Here is a 20,124-nt window from a genome sequence, read left to right on the forward strand (position 1 = left end):
ATGTATGTGGGAGACACTTGAGCAAGTAAGTCCTTAGGGGTGCTTCAACACCTAGCACCTTGAACCAACTGGTTCGGGAGTGTTGGCTGAAAGCTTATCTTAAAGAGTTGCCCCCTTACAGAACACTTAGCCTAAGAACACAAATAAGCCCTGAAATAACAACAAAAGGATCAATAAATAAAAGTTTCATGGGATGCAATCACAGTGAGTATTCTAGGACATGATAAAGGTCTGAAAGCCAGAAATAAATCTAATTTTCTATGCATGAAACCACCATAAAACCAGGGACATGACTTCCACAAGAATGACTCATTTCTCTTAGCATTCTGGTGCACGGAATTGTGTTGTCCAGGCTCGAACAATCCCTGGTAATGGCTCCAAAGCTTGGTGCTTTGATCTTAATTTATAGTTGACACAACTTCGATACAACTAACCAGCAAGTGCACTGGGTCGTCCAAGTAATACCTTACGTGAGTAAGGGTCGAATCCCACGGAGATTGTTGGTATGAAGCAAGCTATGGTCACCTTGCAAATCTCAGTTAAGTTGACTCATATGGGCTACAATATATTATGTGAATAAAACATAAAGAATGGGGATAGAGATACTTATTTAGATTCATTGGCAGGGATTTCAGATAAGCGAATGGAGATGCTTTTCGTTCCTCTGAACCTCTGCTTTCCTGCTATCTTCATCCAATCAGTCTTACTCCTTTCCATGGCTGGCTGTATGCAAGGGCATCGCCGTTGTCAGTGGCTACATCCCCTCCTCTCAGTGAATCATATGCTCACGCACCCTGTCACGGCACGGCTATTCATCTGTCGGTTCTCGATCATGCTGGAATAGGATTCACCCTCCTTTTGCGTCTGTCACTAACGCCCAGCACTCGCGAGTTTGAAGCTCGTCACAGTCATTCAATCATTGAATCCTACTCAGAATACCACAGACAAGGTTTAGACCTTCCGGATTCTCGTGAATGCCGCCATCATTCTAGCTTACGCCACGAAGATTCTTGTTAGGAGATCTAAGAGATATTCGTTCTAGCTTAATTCATGTAGAACAGAAGTGTTTGTCAGGCACGCGTTCATAGGGGAGATGGTGATGAGCGTCACACATAATCATCACCTTCATCACGTTCTTGGGTGCGAATGGATATCTTAGAAGCGAAATAAGAAGAATTGAATAGAAAACAGTAGTACTTTGCATTGATCTTTGAGGAACAGCAGAGCTCCACACCTTAATCTATGGAGTGTAGAAACTCTACCGTTGAAAATACATAAGTGAAGGTCCAGGCATGGCCGAGATGGCCAGCCCCCTAAACGAGATCAATAGTCTCCTCAGATGAATAATGGAATAAAACTGAGACCAAAGATGTCAAATACAATAGTAAAAGGTCCTATTTATAATAAACTAGCTACTAGGGTTTACATGAGTAAGTATTTGATGTATAAATCCACTTCCGGGGCCCACTTGGTGTGTGTTTGGGCTGAGCTTAAGTGTTGCACGTGCAGAGGCCATTTGTGGAGTTGAACGCCAGTTTTTGTGCCAGTTTGGGCGTTCAACTCTGGTTTTGGATCCTTTTCTGGCGCTGGACGCCAGATTTGGGCAGAAGGCTGGCGTTGAACGCCAGTTTACGTCGTCAATTCGTGGCCAAAGTATTGACTATTATATATTGCTGGAAAGCCCTGGATGTCTACTTTCCAACGCAATTGGAAGCGCGCCATTTCGAGTTCTGTAGCTCCAGAAAATCCACTTTGAGTGCAGGGAGGTCAGAATCCAACAGCATCAGCAGTCCTTTTTCAACCTCTGAATCTGATTTCTGCTCAAGTCCCTCAATTTCAGCCAGAAAATACCTGAAATCACAGAAAAAGACACAAACTCATAGTAAAGTCCAGAAATGTTAATTTAACATAAAAACTAAGGAAAACATCCCTAAAAGTAACTAGATCCTACTAAAAACATACTAAAAACAATGCCAAAAAGCGTATAAATTATCCGCTCATCACATTCCTTTCATCATTCTCTTGTTCTAGTACTTGCTTAGGGAGAAGCAAACTTTAAGTTTGGTGTTGTGATGCCAGGGCATTTTGGCCAGTTTTACTGACCTTTTCTTTACTGTTTTTAGGGTAGTTTCATGCATTTCCTTAGGAAATAAGCTAGTTTTGTGTAGATATTCACTTACATCTTAATTCAAGCATACATTGTGCACTTTACATGATTTCATGAGGATTTTGCATAAATTTAAGGACAAATTGGATGTTGCACTTCCCATGACTTGGACTAGAACTTTGATGCACTTTATTGCTTGATTTCAGGACAAAGGAAGCAAAGAAGAACCACATTAGTGGCTACGTTAGTTACACTAACGTTAACACTAACGTGGAATGGGAGTAACTTGCAAAGTTAATGAGAAAAGTGATTGCCAATAATGCTCTCGAAGCCATCATTACCCACGTTAAGAGTCACGTTAACTAAGTTAACGTGAACTCTAACGTGGAAGTAAAGAAATGGACCCAACGTTAGTGACACTTAACATTATCACTAACGTTGGACCAGGATCATGAGTGGCCACGTTAGAGTCCACGTTAACTTAGTTAACGTGGCCTCTAACGTTAAGAAGAAAAGGGGGGAAGCCAACGTTAGTGACATTCAACATTGTCACTAACGTTGGCCAAGTCACACAAGGCCACGTTAACTTCCACGTTAACCTAGTTAACGTGGAAGCTAACGTGAAGAGACTAGGTGTCGACAATGTTAGTGACACTAAACATTGTCACTAACGTTGGGATGAACACACACTATCCCCAAGAAGCAACGTTAACTCCAACGTTAACCTAGTTAACGTGGAAGTTAACGTGAAGAAGAGAGGTGACACCAACGTTAGTGACACCCAACATTGTCACTAACGTTGGAAGGAGCCCACACATGCCACCATGAGCCACGTTAACTCCCACGTTAACTTAGTTAACGTGGAAGCTAACGTGGATAAGAGAATGATGAGCCAGCGTTAGTGACACTCAACTTTGTCACTCAACTACGTTAACGTGGACTCTAACGTAGAGAAGGGGGAGGCTTCTCAACGTTATTGGGAAAGTTGAGTCCCAATAACGTGCGCGAAGGACAAAGAGGCAACGTTAGTGGCAACGTTTGTGCCACTAACGTTGAGGTTAACGTGGCTCTTACTTAGGTAAGGAACGTTAGTGAAAAAGTTGAATGTCACTAACGTTCTCGAACCCATATCTTCACTGAATGTTAACACCACTAACATCCTGAGCTAAAGTCTCTGCCCACTCCACACTTTCTCTCTGCAAGTAAAGCTGAGCCCAATGAAGAAGAGAACTGCTTTAAACTCAAGATCCAAAGGCCCATACCCAAGACTTGAAGAATCAACTAGAAGAACAGAAGAGTAGTATATATAGGAGGAGCTTTGAATTATTTTAGAGAGTTGGAAAATAGAGGGAGCCTCTTGGCATAGAACTACTCTCTGTATTTTACTTTCTCTGCACTTCTAGTTTTCATGATGTATTCTCCATCCTTGTTTTAATTTTCCAGAGCTATGAACAACTAAACCCCTTTCATTGGGTTAGGGAGCTCTGTTGTAATTTGATGGATCAATACTAGTTTTCATTATACTTCTTCTATCTTTTCTTTTGATTTTACTTGAAAGCTTTCGATCTTCATCCAATTGGGTAGTTATCTTGGAAAAGAAGCTATTCATACTTGGATCTTTTCTGAACTTAGAAAGAGGAATGAAGAGATCAAGTTATAAATGCTTTCTCGTGCTGGACCAAATTGGGTTTGGATGGATATGTGACTAAAATCCTCCCAACACTTGGTTTGGGAAATGCATGTGATATAATCAGTGACCATACTCCATCTCTTCTCATGAGCAATTGACCAAGGAATTGGCTATTGATCAAGATTTGAGGGATTGAATTACAAGAAATTGTAATTCAATCACTTAGGATTGCCAAGGAGATCAATGAGTGCATTGATTGAGGAAGAGATGAAAACGAAATTGATCCGGAGAATGCAACATCTCCTAAGCCCAATGAACTCCCCATTTCTGATCTTACCCATTCTCTTTAATTTCTGTTAGTTACTTTTATGAGCAATTCCCCCATTTCTATTTACAATTCTGCAATTTACTTTCAGTCATTTACTTTCAGCTCTTTAATTCTAGCATTTACTTTTCTGTCCATTACCTTCCCGCATTTTATTTTCTGCAACTCTCAACTCAAATTCTGGATTCGCTCAACTAGAACATTCCTCTAATTAAAGTTGCTTGATCAATCAATCCTTGTGGGATTCGACCTCACTCTATTGTGAGTTTTTACTTGACGACAAATTCGGTACACTTGCCGAAGGAAATTTGTTATGAGACACCTCACACACTTTTCCTTCTCATAAACTTGTTATGAGACACCTCACACACTTTGCCGAGTTTAGACAACGTAAACTGGTGTTCAACGCTAGTTCCATGCTGCATTCTGGATTTAAACGCCAGAAACAGGTGACAAAGTGGAGTTAAACGCCAGACACAGGTTACAAACTGGCGGTCAACTCCAAGAGAAGCTTTTACACGTGTAAAGCTCAATGCTCAGCCCAAGCACACACCAAGTGGGCCCCGGAAGTGGATTTCTGCATCATTTACTCATTTTTGTAAACCCTAGTAACTAGTTTAGCATAAATAGGACTTTTTACTGTTTTATTTACATCTTTGGATATCTTTGGAACATCTTTTGATCCTTTGATCACGTTTGGGGGATGGCCATTCGGCCATGCCTGAACCTTCATCACTTATGTATTTTCAACGGTAGAGTTTCTACACACCATAGATTAAGGTGTGGAGCTCTGCTGTTCCTCATGCATTAATACAAAGTGCTATTATTTTTCTATTCAATTCAAGCTTATTCCGATTCTAAGATATTCATTCGCACTTCAATATGAATGTGATGATCGTGACAGTCATCATCATTCCGAACCTATCAACGCGTGCTTGACAACCACTTCCGTTCTACCTTATATTGAATGAGTATCTCTGGGATTCTTTAATCAGAATCTTCGTGGTATAAGTTAGAATCCATGGACGGCCATTTTTGAGATCCAGAAAGTCTAAACCTTGTCTGTGGTATTCCGAGTAGGATCTGGGAAGGGATGGCTGCGACGAGCTTCAAACTCGCGAGTGCTGGGCGTAGTGACAGACGCAAAAGGATCAATGGATCCTATTTCAGTATGGTCGAGAATCGACAGATGAGTAGCCATGCAGTGACAGCGCATTGGACCATTTTCACTGAGAGGATAGGATGTAGCCATTGACAACAGTGATGCCTAACATACAGCTTGCCATAGAAAGGAGTATGAATGATTGGATGAAGATAATAGGAAAGCAGAGGTTCAGGAGGAACGAACGCATCTCTATACGCTTATCTGAAATTCTCACCAATGAATTACATAAGTATCACTATCTTTATTTTATATTTTATTTATCTTTTAATTATTAAATCTCTATAATCAATTGAATCCGCCTAACTGAGATTTACAAGGTGACCATAGCTTGCTTCAAGCCAACAATCTCCGTGGGATCGACCCTTACACACGTAAGGTTTATTACTTGGATGACCCAGTGCACTTGCTGGTTAGTTGTGCGAAGTTGTGACAAAGAACTAAGATTATGAACGTGCGTATTGAGTTTTTAGCACCGTTACCAAGGAATGGAACCGTCACGATTTCTGCGCACCACTGTCAACAGCTTGACATTACTGAGCCTTATAGTCTGCAATGTCTGCAAACCACGGAGCTTCCTGAATAGCAAACAATTGCTTATTTGGAAAGGTTTTAGAGATTTCAGTAGGAGGGAGGGACGCTCCTGCTACTGGTTCTATCCGGGACAGGTGATCAGCTACTTGATTTTCTGTCTCTTATTTCTATATCAAACTCTTGTAGAAGCAACACCCATCTTATGAGTCTGGGTTTTAAATCCTGCTTTGTGAGATATGTGATACTGTAAAGACTAATGGAGTAGATCCTGAAGTCTACAGGCTCATGCTTTTCCCTTTTGTTGTAAGAGACAGAGCTAGACTCTGGTTGGATTCTCAACCTAAGGATAGCCTGAACTCGTGGGATAAGCTAGTCAAGGCTTTCTTAGCCAAGTTCTTTCCTCCTCAAAAGCTTAGTAAGATTAGAGTGGACGTTCAGACCTTCAGACAGAAGGAAGGAGAATCCCTCTATGAAGCTTGGGAGAGATACAAAGGACTGACCAAAAAGTGTCCTACTGACATGCTTTCAGAATGGACCATCCTGGATATCTTCTATGATGGTCTGTCTGACTTAGCTAAAATGTCATTGGATACTTCTGCAGGTGGATCCATTCACCTAAAGAAAACGCCTGCAGAAGCTAAAGAACTCATTGACATGGTTGCTAATAACCAGTTCATGTACACTTCTGAGAGGAATCGTGTGAGTAATGGGACGCCTATGAAGAAGGGAGTTCTTGAAGTTGATACTCTGAATGCCATATTGGCTCAGAATAAAATATTGACTCACCAAGTCAATATGATCTCTCAGAGTCTGCATGGAATGCAAGCTAAATCCAACAGTACTCAAGAGGCATCTTCTGAAGAAGAAGCTTATGATGCTGAAAACCCTGCAATAGCAGAGGTAAATTATTTAGGTGAACCTTATGGAAACACCTATAACTCATCATGGAGAAATCATCCAAATTTCTCATGGAAGGATCAAAAGCCTCAACAAGGCTTTAATAATGGTGGAAGAAACAGGTTTAGCAATAGCAAGCTTTTTCCATCATCCACTCAGCAACAGACAGAGAACTCTGAACAAAATACTTCTAATTTAGCAAATTTAGTCTCTGATCTATCTAAGGCCACTGTAAGTTTCATGAATGAAACAAGATCTTCCATTAGAAATCTGGAAGCACAAGTGGGTCAGCTGAGTAAAAGGATAACTGAAATCCCTCATAGTACTCTCCCAAGCAATACAGAAGAGAATCCAAAAGGAGAGTGCAAGGCCATTGACATAAGCACCATGGCCGAACCTGTGAGGAGAGGAGAAGACGTGAATCCCAAGGAGGAAGACCTCCTGGGACGTCCAGTGATCAATAAGGAGCTTCCCTCTGAGGAACCAAAGGACTCTGAGGCTCATCTAGAGACCATAGAGATTCCATTGAACCTCCTTATGCCCTTCATGAGCTCTGATGAGTATTCCTCTTCTGAAGAGAATGAGGATGTTACTGAAGAGTAAACTGCCAAGTTTCATGGTGCAATCATGAAGCTGAATGCCAAATTATTTGGCATTGATACTTGGGAAGTTGAACCTCCATTGTTCATCAACAAACTAAGTGATCTGGATCAAGTGACATTGCCTCAGAAGAGACAGGATCCTGGAAAGTTCATAATACCCTGTACCATAAGCACCATGCTCTTTAAGTCTCTGTGTGACCTTGGTTCAGGAATAAACCTCATGCCCCTCTCTGTAATAGAGAAACTGGGAATCTATGGGGTACAAACTGCTAAAATCTCATTAGAGATGGCAGATAATTCCAGAAAATAGGCTTATGGACAAGTAGGGGACGTGTTAGTAAAGGTTGAGGGCCTTTACATCCCTGCTAATTTCATAGTCCTGGATACTGGAAAGGAAGAGGATGAATCCATCATCCTAGGAAGACCTTTCCTGGCCACAGCAAGAGCTGTGATTGATGTTGACAGAGGTGAAATAGTCCTTCAATGGAATGAGGAATCCCTTGTGTTTAAAACTCAAGGATCTCCCTCTGCAACCATGGAGAGAAAGCAGAAAAAGCTTCTCTCAAAGCAGAGTCAACCAGAGCCCCCACAATCAAACTTTAAGTTTGGTGTTGGGAGGCCACAACCAAACTCTAAGTTTGGTGTTGAACTCCCATATCCAAACTCTAAGTTTGGTGTTGGAGAGTCTCAACAAAGCTCTGCACATCTGTGAGGCTCCATGAGAGCCCACTGTCAAGCTATTGACATTAAAGAAGCGCTTGTTGGGAGGCAACCCAATTTTTATTTATCTAACTATGTTTTTCTTAGTTATATGTCTTTATAGGTTCATGATCATGTGGAGTCACAAAATAAATAAAAAAATTGAAAACGGAATCAAAAACAGCAGAAGAAAAATCACACCCTGGAGGAGCATCTGTCTGGCGTTCAGCGCCAGAACAGAGCATGGTTCTGGCGCTGAACGCCCAAAATGGGCAGCTTCTGGGCGCTGAACGCCAGAACAGGCATGGTTCTAGCGTTCAACGCCAGAAATGGCACACAAATGGGCGTTGAACGCCCAAAATGGGCACCAACCTGGCGCTGAACGCCCAGAGTTGTGTGCAAGGGCATTTTGCATGCCTAAATTGGTGCAGGGATGTAAATGTCTTGACACCTCAAGATCTGTGGACCCCACAGTATCATCTCAGGATCTGTGGACCCCACAGGATCCCCACCTACCTCTACTCACTCTCTTCTCTCTTCTCAATCATCCTCTATTCCCAATAAACACTCTTCCCTATTAACCCTTTACCACTCACATCCATACACCCACTTACCTTCAAAATTCAACATATGGCCACCCAATCCCACCCATATGGCCGAATACACACCTCCTTCCATCTCCTCCAAATCTTCTTCTTCTTCTTCTATTCCTTCTTCTTTCGCTCGAGGGCGAGCAACATTCTAAGTTTGGTGTGATAAAAGCATAAGCTTTTTGTTTTTCCATAACCATTGATGGCACCTAAGGCCAGAGAAACCTCTAGAAAGAGGAAAGGGAAGACAAAAGCTTCCATCAAGGGTCTATAGCTCAGTGGTAGAATATTTGACTGCAAATCAAGAGATCTCTGAGATACCTCAGGGGATACATTTTCTTCCACACAATTATTGGAAGCAACTAAGGGTGGAACATCAAGAGCACTCCATCATCCTTCATGAAATCAGAGAAGATCTAAAAGCAATGAAGGAGGAGCAACAAAGACAAGGAAGAGACATAGAAGAGCTCAAGGACATCATTGGTTCCTCAAGAAGGAAACGCCACCATTACTAAGGTGGATTCATTCCTTGTTCTTATTTCTTCTGTTTTTCGTTTCTATGTTATGTGCTTATCTGTGTTTGTGTCTTCATTACATGATCATTAGTAGTTAGTAACTGTGTCTTAAAGTTATAAATGTCCTATGAATCCATCACCTCTCTTAAATGAAAAATGTTTAAATTCAAAAGAACAAGAAGTACATGAGTTTCGAATTTATCCTTGAACTTAGCTTAATTATATTGATGTGGTGACAATGCTTCTTGTTTTCTGAATGTATGCTTGAACAGTGCATATATCTTTTGAAGTTGTTGTTTAAGAATGTTAAATATGTTGGCTCTTGAAAGAATGATGACTAGGAGACATGTTATTTCATAATCTGAAAAATCATAAAAATGATTCTTGAAGCAAGAAAAAGCAGCAAAGAACAAAGCTTGCAGAAAAAAAAAATAGGCGAAAAAAAAAATAGAAAAAAAAAGAAAAAGCAAGCAGAAAAAGCCAAAGCTCTTAAAACCAAGAGGCAAGAGCAAAAAGCCAATAACCCTTAAAATCAAAAGGAAAGGGCAAATAAAAGGGATCCAAAGGCTTTGAGCATCAGTGGATAGGAGGGCCTAAAGGAATAAAATCCTGGTCTAAGCGGCTAAACCAAGCTGTCCCTAACCATGTGCTTGTGGCGTGTAGGTGTCAAGTGAAAACTTGAGACTGAGCGGTTAAAGTCAAGGTCCAAAGCAAAAGAAGAGTGTGCTTAAGAACCCTGGACACCTCTAATTGGGGACTTTAGCAAAGCTGAGTCACAATCTGAAAAGGTTCACCCAATTATGTGTCTGTGGCATTTATGTATCTGGTGGTAATACTGGAAAACAAAGTGCTTAGGGCCACGGCCAAGACTCATAAAGAAGCTGTGTTCAAGAATCATCATACTGAACTAGGAGAATCAATAACACTATCTGAACTCTGAGTTCCTATAGATGCCAATCATTCTGAACCTCAATGGATAAAGTGAGATGCCAAAACTATTCAAGAGGCAAAAAGCTATAAGTCCCGCTCATCTGATGGGAGCTATGTTTCATTGATAGTTTGGAATTTATAGTATATTCTATTCTTTTTATCCTATTTTGATTTTTAGTTGCTTGGGGACAAGCAACAATTTAAGTTTGGTGTTGTGATGAGCGGATAATTTATACGCTTTTTGACATTGTTTTTAGTATGTTTTTAGTAGGATCTAGTTACTTTTAGGGATGTTTTTAATAGATTTTATGTTAAATTCACATTTCTGGACTTTACCATGAGTTTGTGTATTCTTCTGTGATTTCAGGAATTTTCTGGCTGAAATTGAGGGACCTGAGCAAAAATCAGATTCAGAGGTTGAAGGAGTGCTGATGCTGTTGGATTCTGACCTCCCTGCACTCAAAGTGGATTTTCTGGAGCTACAGAACTCAAAATGGCACGCTTCCAATTGTGTTGGAAAGTAGACATCCAGGGATTTCCAGAAATATATAATAGTCCATACTTTGCCCAAGTTTAGATGACACAAACTGGCGTTCAACGCCAGCTCTTTGCCCAATTCTGGAGTTCAGCGCCAGAAATGGATCAAAATCCAGAGTTGAACGCCAGAAATGGATCCAAACCTGGCATTCAACTCCACAAATGGCCTCTGCACGTGGAAAGCTAAAGCTCAGCCCAAGTACACACCAAGTGGGCCCCGGAAGTGGATTTATGCATCAATTACTTATTTCTGTAAACCCTAGTGACTAGTTTATTATAAATAGGACCTTTTACTATTGTATTAGACATCTTTGGACGCCTGGCTCTTAGATCAGAGGGGCTGGCCATTCGGCCATGCCTGGACTTTTCACTTATGTAATTTTAACGGTAGAGTTTCTACACTCCATAGATTAAGGTGTGGAGTTCTGCTGTTCCTCAAAGATTAAAGCAAAGTACTACTGTTTTCTATTCAATTCATCTTATTTCGCTTCTAAGATATTCATTCGCTCTTCAACCTGAATGTGATGAACGTGACAATCATCATCATTCCCTATGAACGCGTGCCTGACAACCACTTCCGTTCTACATTAGATTGAATGAGTATCTCTTAGATCTCCTAACCAGAATCTTCGTGGCGTAAGCTAGAATGATGGCGGCATTCAAGAGAATCCGGAAGGTCTAAACCTTGTCTGTGGTATTCTGTGTAGGATTCAATGATTGAATGACTGTGACGAGCTTCAAACTCGCGAGTGCTGGGCGTTAGTAACAAACGCAAAAGGAGGGTGAATCCTATTCCAGCATGATCGAGAACCGACAGATGATTAGCCGTGCTGTGACAGAACATGTGAGCATATTTTTCACTGAGAGAAGGGGATGTAGCCACTGACAACGGTGATGCCCTTGCATAAAGCCAGCCATGGAAAGGGGTAAGACTGATTGGATGAAGATAGCAGGAAGCAGAGGTTCAGAGGAACGAAAGTATCTCTATTTGCTTATCTGAAATTCTCACCAGTGATTTACATAAGTATTTCTATCCCTATTTTATTAATTAATTTCGAAAACCTCATTACTGTTTTATATCTGCCTAACTGAGATTTGCAAGGTGACCATAGCTTGCTTCATACCAACAATCTCCGTGGGATTCGACCCTTACTCATGTAAGGTATTACTTGAACGACCCAGTGCACTTGCTGGTTAGTTACACGGAGTTGTGAACCATGGTCTTGGCATCATGTTTTTGGCGCCATTTCCAGGGAAAGAAAGAGCAATGAATTTTACATAATTAAAGTGTAATCACGATTCCGCGTACCACAACTTTTGAAAAATCTTTTATAGACCTCCTATAGAATCCTGCATGCCCCAGAAAGCTTCTGATTGCCTTAACATTAGCAGGTAGTGGTAATTTTTCAATTAATCTATCTTAGCTTGATCCACCTCTATTCCCTTGTTTGAAATTTTGTGCCCAAGGACAATTCCTTCAATCACCATAAAGTGACATTTCTCCCAGTTTAAAACTAGGTTAATCTCTTGGCACCTTTTCAGAACAAGTGCTAGATGGTTAAGACAAGAGCTGAATGCGTCTCCAAATACTGAGAAGTCATCCATAAAGACTTCCAGAAATTTCTCTACCATATCAGAAAAGATAGAAAGCATGCACCTTTGAAAGGTTGTAGGTGCATTGCACAGACCAAATGGCATCCTTCTGTAGGCAAACACTCCAGATGGACATGTGAATGCTATTTTCTCTTGGTCCTGAGGATCTACTGCAATTTCATTGTAACCTGAATAGCCATCCAAAAAGCAGTAGTATGCATGGCCTGCTAGTCTCTCTAGCATCTGGTCTATGAATAGTAAAGGAAAATGATCCTTCCTGGTGGCTGTATTGAGCCTTCTGTAGTCAATACACATACGCCACCCTGTAACTGTTCTTGTAGGAACCAGTTCATTCTTTTCATTATGAACCACTGTCATTCCTCCCTTCTTAGGGACAACATAGACATGGCTCACCCAGGGGCTATCAGAAATAGGATAAATAATCCCAGCCTCTAGTAACTTAGTGACCTCTTTCTGTACCACCTCCTCATGGCGGGATTTAGCCGCCTCTGTGGTTGAACAACTGGCTTAGCATCATCCTCCAATAGGATCTTGTGCATGCATCTGGCTGGACTAATGCCCTTAAGATCACTTATGGACCACCCAAGAGCTGTCTTGTGTGTCCTTAGCACCTGAATTAGTGCGTTCTCTTTCTGTGGCTCTAAAGCAAAGCTTATGATCACGGGAAAAGTGTCATTTTCTCTCAGAAATGCGTATTTCAGGGATGGTGGTAGTGGTTTGAGCTTGGGTTTAGGAGGCTTCTCCTCTTCCTGAGGAGTCTTCAGAGGTTCTTCTGTTTTCTCTGGTTCCTCCATATCAGGCTGAACATCTTTAAAAATGTCCTCTAGCTCTGATTCGAGACTCTCAGTCATATTGACCTCTTCCACCAGGGAGTCAATAATATCAACGCTCAGGCAGTCTTTTGGTGTGTATGGATGCTGCATAGCTTTGACAACATTCAACTTAAACTCATCTTTATTGACTCTCAGGGTTATCTCCCCTTTTTGGACGTCAATGAGGGTTCGTCCAGTTACTAGGAAAGGTCTTCCTAGAATGAGAGTTGCACTCTTGTGCTCCTCTATTTCCAGCACTACAATGTCAGTAGGGAAGGCAAATGGCCCAACCTTGACAATCATGTCCTCAATTACGCCTGATGGGATTTTAATGGATCCATCAGCAAGTTGGAGGCATATCCAGGTTACTTTAACTTCATCAGTCAAACCAAGCTTTTTGATAGTGGATGCAGGTATTAAGTTGATACTTTCCCCAAGATCACATAGAGCTGTCTTGGTACAATCATCCTCTAATATGCATGGTATCATAAAGCTTCCGGGATCTTTAAGCTTCTCTAGTAAGCTTTTCAGAATGACTGCACTGCATTCTTCAGTGAGGAAAACTTTTTCAGTTTCTCTCCAATCCTTCTTATGACTTAAGATATCTTTCATGAACTTAGAATAAAAGGGTATTTGCTCAAGTGCCTCTGCAAATGGAATCTTTATTTCAAGAGTCATGAGATAGTCTGCAAAGCGGGCAAATTGTTTATCCTGTTCCGCTTGGCAGAGTTTCTGAGGATAAGGCATCTTGGCTTTATATTCCTCAACCATAGTTATTGCAGGTTTACTTCCTACAGAAGTGGTTGGAGAGGCCTGCCTAAGGGGGTTGTTATCAGCACTTGCAGGTGTCTGATCCCCCATTGGCATTTGAACACCAAAATTGGGTGCTGTGTGGGCATTTAACGCCAGATTGCCACCCTTTTCTGGCGTTTGGACGCCAAACTTGGCTATCCACTGGATGTTCAACGCCAATTTCTTGTCCTTTTCTGTCGTTTGAATGCTAGAATCCTTTATCTCTGGGCTCTTACTGTCCTCAGAGGGATTTTGGGTAATGGTTTGGTCATCCTCTGTCAGCTGTTCCTTTCTTGGCTTTCTGCTGCCTTGAGTTGAAACATTCAATGTCTTTCCACTCCTTAAATGAACAGCTTGGTACTCTTCTGTTATCTGTTTAGATAATTACTGTCTTGTCTGATTTAATTGTGCTTCCATATTCTTGTTAGCCTTTTTAGTATCTTGTAGCATCTCTTTAAATTCTGCTAACTGTTATGTTATAAAAAGCAGTTGCTGATTGAGTTCAGCAACTTGTTCTTGAGGACTAAGTTCAGTGGATACTGCTTTAGCCTCTTCTTTCAGGGAGGACTCACTGCTTAAGTACAGATGCTGATTTCTAGCAACTGTATCAAAGAGCTCTTGAGCCTCTTCAATTGCCTTTCTCATATGTATAGATCCACTAGTTGAGTGATCTAGAGATATTTGAGCTTTTTCTGTAAGCCCATAGTAGAAGACGTCTAACAGTACCCACTCTAAAAACATTTCAGAGGGGCATTTCCTTAGCATCCCTCTGTACCTCTCCCAGGTATTATAAAGGGATTCATCATCCTCTTGTTTAAAGCCTTGGATGTCCAGTCTTAGCTGTGTCATCCTTTTTAGAGGGTAATATTGATTCAGGAATTTGTCTGATAACTGTTTCCATGTTCTTATGCTTGCTGCGGGTTGATTATTTAACCATCTCTTAGCTTGATCTTTTACAGCAAATGGAAACAGTAATAGTCTGTATACATCCTGATTCACTTCTTTATCACGTACTGTGTCAGTAATTTGTAAAAACTGTGCCAGAAACTCAGTAGGTTCTTCCTGTGGAAGACCGGAATACTAGCAATTTTTCTGCACCATGACAATGAGCTGAGGATTTAGCTCAAAACTGCTTGCTCTGATGGGGGGTATACAGATACTACTCCCGTATGCAGCAGTAATGGGGTTAGCATATAACCCCAGAGTCTTTCTGGACTATTCATTTCCACTTATATCCATGATGGAGAAAGGGAGATGTTGTAGATTGTAAAATAGAAATAAAATAAAAGAAAAATCAAAATATTTTTGTTTTTATTTTATTTATTTAATGCTAATCGAATTCAAAAGAGAAGAAAATAAAATATTTGGGAACTAGAAAAATAAGCTTCGAAAATAAAAAAAAAAACTAAAATAAAGTAGATTAAAATAAATAAAAAAAATTGAATGCTAAAATGGCCGATGAATTAAAAAGAATTGAAAAATTTTGGATGAGTTTAAAATTTGAAAATTGAAACTTTCTCAGCAAGGAAACACCAAACTTAAAATTTTTCAATCAAAATAATAAAGTAGGACAAGTAATTCGAAAATTATGTCTAGAAGGAAAAATATTTTTTAAAAAAAAAATATAAAGGACTTGCAAATTTTGAAGATTGAAATAAAATTAGATAAGATTTTGAAAAAAAAAGATATGATTTTTGAAAAAGATTTTGAATTTTGAAATTTTAAAACTAAGATAAGATAAAATAAAAAAATTTTAAAATAGAAATCTGAAATTTTCGAAAATTCAATTAAATAAACTAGAAAAGATATTTTTGAATTTAATGAGGAAAGAGAAAAATAATAAAATGACACCAAACATAGAATTTTTAGATCAAAACTAAGAAAGCAAACAGGAAAACTTTGAATGTCAAGATGAACACTAAGAACACTTTGAAGATCAAGATGAACACCAAGAATAACTTTTGAAAAATTTTTATGAAAACAGAAACACAAAGGACACCAAACTTAAAAATTTTTATATTATGAGCACTGATAATTCGTAAAAAAGAAAGAAAAAAAATATGCAAACGACACCAAACTTAAACATTTTTATATTCTGAGCACTGATAATTCCAAAAAAAGAAAGAAAAATAAAATTATGCAAACGACACAAAACTTAAAATATGAAACTAGACACAAACAGAAGACTAAATTATGAAGTTATTTGTTTTGAAAATTTTTTAAAATGATTAAGAAAAATAAAATAGGGGTTTTAAAAATTTTAACCAAAAACAATAACAGAAGACTCTAAACTAAAAAGAGAAATTTTTCCTAATCTAAGCAACAAAATAAATCGTCAGCTGTCCAAACTCGAACAATCCCCAGCAACGGTGCCAAAAACTTGGTGCACAAAATCACAATCACACTTTTGCAATTCTGCACAACTAACCAGCATGTGCACTGGGTCGTCCAAGTAATACCTTACGTGAGTAAGGGTCGATCCCACGGAGATTGTCGGCTTGAAGCAAGCTATGGTTATCTTGTAACTCTTAGTCAGGATATCAATAATAATTCTCAGTTTTAATTGGAATGAGTAAAAGAACATGGATTAAATAATACTTGTTATGTAGTAATGGAGAACAGGTTGAGATTTTGGAGATGCTCTGTCTTCTGAATCTATGCTTTCCTACTATCTTCTTCTTCACGCACGCAAGGCTCCTTCCATGGCAAGCTGTATGTTGGGGGATCACCATTGTCAATGGCTACCATCCATCCTCTCAGTGAAAATGGTCCAAATACGCTGTCACCGCACGGCTAATCATCTGTCAGTTCTCACTCATGTTGGAATAGGATCCATTGATCCTTTTGCGTCTGTCACTACGCCCAACACTCGCGAGTTTGAAGCTCGTCATAGTCATCCCTTCCCAGATCCGACTCAGAATACCACAGACAAGGTTTAGACTTTTCGGATCTCAAAGATGCTGCCAATTGATTCTAGCTTATACCACAAAGACTCTGATCTCACAGATTCGAATGCTCTGTTGTCGGGAGAGGCAATCAAACTTGTGAATCAGGAACCAAAGAGATACACACTCAATCTAAGGTAGAACGAAAGTGGTTGTCAGGCATGCATTCATAGGTTGAGAATAGTGATGAGTGTCACAGATCATCACATTCATCATGTTGAAGTGCGAGTGGATATCTTAGAATAGAAACAAATATGATTGAATGGAAAACAGTAGTAATTGCATTAATCCATCGAGACACAACAGAGCTCCTCACCCCCAACCATGGGGTTTAGAGAATCATGCCGTCAAAGATACAATATGAAACGTGTAAAATGTCATGCGGTTTTAAAATAAATCTCTAAAAGTAGTTTTTATACAAAACTAATAACCTAGGCTTACAGAAAATGGGTAAACTAAGATAGATAGTGCAGAAATCCACTTTCGGGGCCCACTTGGTGTGTGCTTGGGCTGAGCATTGAAGCTTCCATGTGTAGAGAGTTTTCTTGGAGTAAAACGCCAGGTTGCTACCTGTTTCTGGCATTTAACTCCAGTTTTTATGCCAATTCTGGTGTTTAACGCCAGAATAGGGTAGGAAGTTGGCGTTAAATGCCAGTTTGCGTGATCTCAACTCGGGCAAAGTATGGACTATTATATATTTCTGGAAAGCCCAAGATGTCTACTTTCCAACGCAATTGAGAGCGTGCTAATTGGGCTTCTATTGCTCCAGAAAATCCATTTCAAGTGCAGGGAGGTCAGAATCCAACAGCATCTGCAGTCTTTTTTCAGCCTCTGAATTAGATTTTTGCTCAGGTCACTCAATTTCAGCCAGAAAATACCTGAAATCACAAAAAAAAAACACACAAACTCATAGTAAAGTCCATAAATATGAATTTTGAATAAAAACTAATAAAAATATAATAAAAAGTGAATAAATATACTAAAAACTACCTAAAAATAATGCCAAAAAGCGTATAAATTATCCGCTCATCAGCCTTGTATTCCTCCTTTGGGCTTGCCTTAGTGGCATTGCAAGGGTTATGGTTGGGCACTTGCTTGGATAAGTATCCAGTCTGTACTTCAAATTTATAGATGGCAGCATCATGGTTTTGCATATTGGATCTCACCTCCTCCTTGAAAGCTTGCATATCTTTAGATTCCCTGCAAAGTTCTCTAAGCATAGCCTTAAAACGAGATAGTCTATATTCAGATGGTGAGTTGAAAATTGGAGGTTGAGACTGGTTATTTGGTACTTGATATGAAGGCTGCAGAGAGTTGTTGTGTGGGGTTTGGTATGGTCTTTGGTTAGTTTGTTGGTAGGTGGAGTTGGAAGGTCTATGATCTTGGTTCTGGGTTTGTTGGTTTCCCCACCCAAAGTTTGGGAGGCTCTTCCAACCAGGGTTATAGGTTTTGGAGTGTGGATCATAGGCTTGTCTTGATGAGTTTTCAACATAATTGACTTGCTCCCAATCACCTCCTTCTCTCCCATGCTTCATAGAGGGTTTCACCCTCTTGTTGTCTAAATGTTTGCACCTCAGCCCTCAACCTGTTAACTCTTTGAGGAGGGAAAAATCTTGCAAAGAACTTATTCACCACATCTTCACAAGTTGTCAAACTCTCCTTTGGAAAGGACTATAACCACTTTGATTCTTTATCCCTGAGAGAAAAGGGAAACAAAAGCAATTTGTAGGTGTCAGGATGAACACCATTGGACTTCACAATATCACATATTCTTAAGAATGTGGTTAGATGTTGGTTGGGGTCTTCCTGGGCACTTCCACCAAATGAGCAATTATTTTGAATAAGGGTGATGAGCTGTGGCTTTAACTCAAAGTTATTAGCATGAATGGTTGGTTTTAGGATGCTGCTCCTATAATTCCCAGGGTTTGGGTTGATGTAAGAGCCTAAAACTCTTCTCTTCTGCCCAACATGGTTGCCCGCACCTTCTCCATCATGATTATGAACTTCTTCCTCCATAGTAACGTCTAGATCTTCTTCCAACTCTTCTTCACCAACTATGCCTGACGTAGTGGAAATTGGCGAGTTAAGAAATTATTACAAGAGATGCGTTGCAAGTATAGTTCTCAACCAACCAAAATTCCGCTTATCAATTTAAAAAGGGTTGTCACAAAATTATAATTAAAATACTTGGAATATGAATCCCAGGTCGTCTCCCAACGAGTGATGCCAGGGCATCTTGGCCAGTTTCACTGACCTTTTCTTTACTGTTTTTAGGCTAGTTTCATGCATTCCCTTAGGAAATAAGCTAGTTTTGGGTAGATATTCACTTACACCTTGATTCAAGCATACATTATGCATTTTACATTATTTCATGAGGATTTTGCATGAGTTTAGTGACAAATTATATGCTGCATTGCCCATGACTTAGACTAGAACTTTGATGCGCTCTATTGCTTGATTTCAGGACCAAAGGAAGCAAGGAATGGGAGGTAACTTGCAAAGTTAATGAGAAAAGTGATTGCCAATAACGCTCTCGAAGCCATCATTGACCACGTTAAGAATCACGTTAACTAAGTTAACGAGAACTCTAACGTGGAGAGGGGAAGTTGAGCCAACGTTAGTGACACTTAACATTGTCACTAACATTGGCAAATGCTCATAAGTGGCCACGTTAGAGTCCACATTAACTTAGTTAACGTGGCCTCTAACGTTAGAAGGGGGGAGAAACGCCAACGTTAGTGACATTCAACATTGTCACTAACGTTGGCCTAAGGAGAAACATACCATATTAACTCCCACGTTAACTTGGTTAACGTGGGAGCTAACGTAAGAAGTAAGAGTGGTCAACAACGTTAGTGACACCGAACATTGTCACTAACGTTGGAAGCAACCACACAACCCCCAAGGAGCCACGTTAACTTCCACGTTAACTTAGTTAACGTGGAAGCTAACGTTGATGAGTGAAAGAAACGCCAACGTTAGTGACATTCAACATTGTCACTAACGTTGGGGTTGGCTAAGCATGGCCTCGTTAGAAGCCACGTTAACCTAGTTAACGTGGATTCTAACGTGAGACATAGGGGCACGTTGGAACGTTAGTGACAATGTTGAGTGTCACTAACGTTCTCGAAGGATGGCAAGCCCACGTTAAAGAGCCACGTTAACTAAGTTAACGTGAGCTGTAACGTAGGAACAAAGGGGGCTTTTCAAAGTTATTGGGAATGTTAAGTCTCAATAATGTGTGCGAAGGACTTAGAGGCAACGTTAGTGGCAACGTTTGTGCCACTAATGTTGAAGTTAACGTGGCTTTTACTTAGGAACGTTAGTGAGAAAGTTGATTGTCACTAACGTTCTCGAACTCATATTTTCACTAGACGTTAACACCCCTAACGTCCTGAGCTAAAGTCTCTACCCACTTCACACTTTCTCTCTG

General features: G+C 40.1%; 1 non-coding gene across 1 annotated transcript; it reads right to left on the reverse strand.

Annotated features, from left to right (window-relative positions):
• Positions 1–6,175: 6,175 nt before the first annotated feature.
• Positions 6,176–6,282, reverse strand: LOC112774085 (small nucleolar RNA R71). Its single transcript, XR_003188593.1, has one exon. It is a non-coding gene; the product is annotated as a small nucleolar RNA R71 (small nucleolar RNA).
• Positions 6,283–20,124: the final 13,842 nt, after the last annotated feature.

The sequence above is a fragment of the Arachis hypogaea genome, chromosome 18 (genome assembly GCF_003086295.3).
Source record: "Arachis hypogaea cultivar Tifrunner chromosome 18, arahy.Tifrunner.gnm2.J5K5, whole genome shotgun sequence".
NCBI lineage: Eukaryota > Viridiplantae > Streptophyta > Magnoliopsida > Fabales > Fabaceae > Arachis > Arachis hypogaea.